We start from the raw sequence: 3,374 nt of genomic DNA on the forward strand, positions 1-3,374 counted from the left end.
TACTTTGGCCACCTGATGCAAAGAGCTGACTCTTTTGAAAAGACCCTGATGCTGGGAAAGACTGAGGGCAGGAGGAGAAGGGGATGACAGAGGATGAGATGATTGGATGGCATCACCGACTCAATGGACATGGGTGGGTGAACTCCAGGAGTGGGTGATGGACAGGGAGGCCTGGCATGCTGCGGTTCATGGGGTTGCAAAGAGTCAGACACAGCTGAGCAACTGAACTGAACTGAATAAGTCTCAGGTAATGTCTGTTTCATAAGCCTGAAGTTCTGTAAGATGAAACTCAGTATCAAGAATTTGAAACAAATTAACTTGTGGAAGGAAAGTAAAGAAAACATTGGTTGGCTTGGCCAGAGCATTGTTAGCATGTTGAAATGTAATAAAAATTTTTCATGTGCTATTTCAATTTTCAGTAGTGAATAAATATGTTTATAGAGGATCTTAATAAAACGTGAGACTTATTTGAACACCTTTTAAAAAAAGGAATTTTATCCAAAAAATTGTATTGACAAAGAAATATGAAAACCAGTCTGATTAGCTGCCTCTGAGTGAAAAGATGACATAATTATTTTGATAAGACTGAAATCGATACTCAAACGACTAACAAATCCTTTTGCAAGATCTGTGGTTTCCAATTCTTTTAATTAAATAAAATTTTTAATACAATTAAAGGAGGAGTCTATTTGGTAATGTGACACTTATGAGGAATTGTTGTGATTGTTGGCATGTAATTTAGAAGTAGTTCAAAGGCTTTAGGGATATCATTTTAACAGTCTCTTCCTTTCCCAATGTGAACATTCCTCAACATTTATGTCTATAAAAATAAAAAACAGGTAGAAAATTGTTGGGCTTCCCTGGTGGCACAGCACTAAGGAATCCACTTGCCAATGCAGGGGACACAAGAGATATGAGTTCAATCTCTGGGTCAGGATAATTCCCTGGAGTAGAAAATGGCAATCTACTACAGTATTCTTGCCTGGAAAATTCCATGGGCAGAGGAGCCTAGCAGGCTTCTCCGAAATGGATGCTGGTGGGCATCAAATATTTAGGGTATTTGGAGCCCACTAGGAGAAGGCCATGGCACCCCACTCCAGTACTCTTGTCTAGAAAATCCCATGGATGGAGGAGCCTGGTAGGCTGCAGTCTATGGGGTTGCTAATAGTCGGACACGACTGAGCGACTTCACTTTCACTTTTCACTTTCATGCATTGGAGAAGGAAATGGCAAACCACTCCAGTGTTCTTGCCTGGAGAATCCCAGGGACGGGGGAGCCTGGTGGGCTGCCGGCTATGGGGTTGCACAGAGTCGGACACGACTGAAGTGACTTAGCAGCAGCAGCAGATACATTTAAGAATGATATAATGGTTATATTTTAAAACATCAAAATTTGCGGTAAGTCAGAAATTATATCCTCTACAAGAATTTATATGATGGAAAATTTAGGTGTCAACTTAGGAATGAACAAGGAGATACATAGTTCTTTAAAATTCTTTTATAGAGTCCATTTCAAAAAATGTCTGAAGACCACCAGCCTATACAGTATATTGTGGAGATGGGGTTCAAAGGTAGAACAGAAGCTGCTAGAAATGATCTTCGATCCTGCATTCCAAATTATATTCCTCCCCAGTTCTCCTGAGTACCTGAAATTACCCATCATCAGAATCCTAATACTTCAAATTCAGACACTGGTTTCCCACAGTTTTTGTTGTGTAAGAGGAGAGGTGATTACCAAATAGATTAGGATCTGCAAGGAATATGAGAAAGGATAGATGTATTTTTTATTATGGAAAAAGGTGGTGGGGGTACAAATTAGGACACCTGAGTATTAGTCTCTGCTCTATGTCTATCCAGAAGTTTAAGCTACAGGACAAGCTACTATATTCTCTATCTAGGTATTAATAACTTGTTAAACTTCCACCAAAAAGGAACAGGGAGGGGGCACCTTAAAGGTCAGGCTGCTTATCTCTGTATCAGGAGGTATAGAAAGGATTGGGACTTCCCAGGTGGTGCTAGTGGTAAAGAGTCTGCATGCCAGTGCAGGAGTTAAGAGATGGGTGTTCGATCCCTGGAAGAGGGCACGGCCACCAAATCCAGTACTCTTGCCTGGAGAATCTCATGGACAGAGGAGCCTGGCTGGCTCCTCTGACCCCCATAGGGTCGCAGAGAGTCCGATACGAGTGAAGCAACTTAACACACAGCACATAGAAATGATTAATTATTAACCACAAGAAGAGGCCATCAAGTGTCACTCACTGCCCCCCTAAGCTGAGAGCTTGATGAGAACTATAGCCCCAGTTCCACCTCTGGAACTGTGGTGCCCAAACTAGGAAGATGCGGAACGGAGAATGTCTAAAGCTTTGTGGTTAAGCTTTGTATAGACAAGGGAGGAAAGCAATCACCCATGCCTCCTATGGCATCTTTAGCTACCACAGACCCCAAACACAGTACTTTGTAAACGTTTCTAGTTTATTGGAACACTCCCTTCAAAAAAATTTTTTTAAGTTAAATTTTTTTTGGGGGGGGGAGGGGAGAGAGGAGACAAAAGAAAGGAGTTAAAGTCTAAAAGGACAGAGAAGGTAAAGCTTCTCACCTCATTCCTCCAGTCACCCAGTTCCTCTTCTAAGAGGCAACCTTTACCAGTTCCTCATCTAACTTCTCTCTTTTATTTATTTTTACCAAAAGCTCACTCTCTTTTACTTTGTTTGAAAATTCTCCAATCATAGTTCCTCCTGGTGACAGGGGTAAACCATAAAGGGCCTGGCTTTGTTCACCCGAAACGAACCTACGAGGGTCAGTGGTAGCTGGTTTCGAGGCTGGGGTGGGACTGACGGGGGAATGAGCGTGAGAGAACCCGAGAGGACCGTCAGGGCGCACTCCCTAAACAGGCGAGTCCCTCACGGCTCCTCGACGTCGTCCTTTTCAATAAGGTGCTAGTAATACCTGCAGTTGCTTCCTTCAGGGGGTGGGTCGAAGATCGCAGGCCGTGCGTGCGGACTGCGCACAGCAAAGCGCCTCAGGACCCTAAAGGCGCAGGAGGCCGCCTGGCGGCTCTGAGCCGAGGAGAGGCACGGCTTCCCTCCCAATCAGCCCCTCCCGCCCTCCCCCGCACCAGGAGCGCACCTTCTCGCCCGCAGGCGGCCGACGAGACGGCGCAGAGCCCGCGGGGCCTCGGACTCCTCCCCGCGCCCGCCTCAGGCCTCAGGTGACCGAGTCCCCTCTTCAGGAACAGGTGGCGGCTCTTTATTGCTATAGAGACGACCCGGCTCGTGAGCCGCGCCCAGGCCCTGACCGGGGCGTCGTGACGTCATCACGCCCTCCCCGGGCGCCCAGCCTGGCGGGCGGCGCGTCACCCGGGTCGGGGGGCGGGG

The 3,374-nt window shown here is 46.3% G+C and overlaps 1 protein-coding gene across 1 annotated transcript in view; it reads right to left on the minus strand.

Moving 5' to 3' along the window:
- TCP11 (t-complex 11, testis-specific) overlaps positions 1 to 3,289 on the minus strand; it is a 161,242-nt gene extending 157,953 nt beyond the window's left edge. Inside the window, exon 1 of the mRNA XM_010848637.1 lies at positions 3,127 to 3,289. The gene's annotated coding sequence lies outside the window, so the exon portion shown is untranslated. The remainder of the gene's footprint in view (positions 1 to 3,126) is intronic.
- Between the last annotated feature and the right edge of the window lie 85 nt (positions 3,290 to 3,374).

Source organism: Bison bison, unplaced genomic scaffold (assembly GCF_000754665.1).
Source record: "Bison bison bison isolate TAMUID 2011002044 unplaced genomic scaffold, Bison_UMD1.0 scf7180017864270, whole genome shotgun sequence".
Taxonomy (NCBI): Eukaryota; Metazoa; Chordata; class Mammalia; order Artiodactyla; family Bovidae; genus Bison; species Bison bison.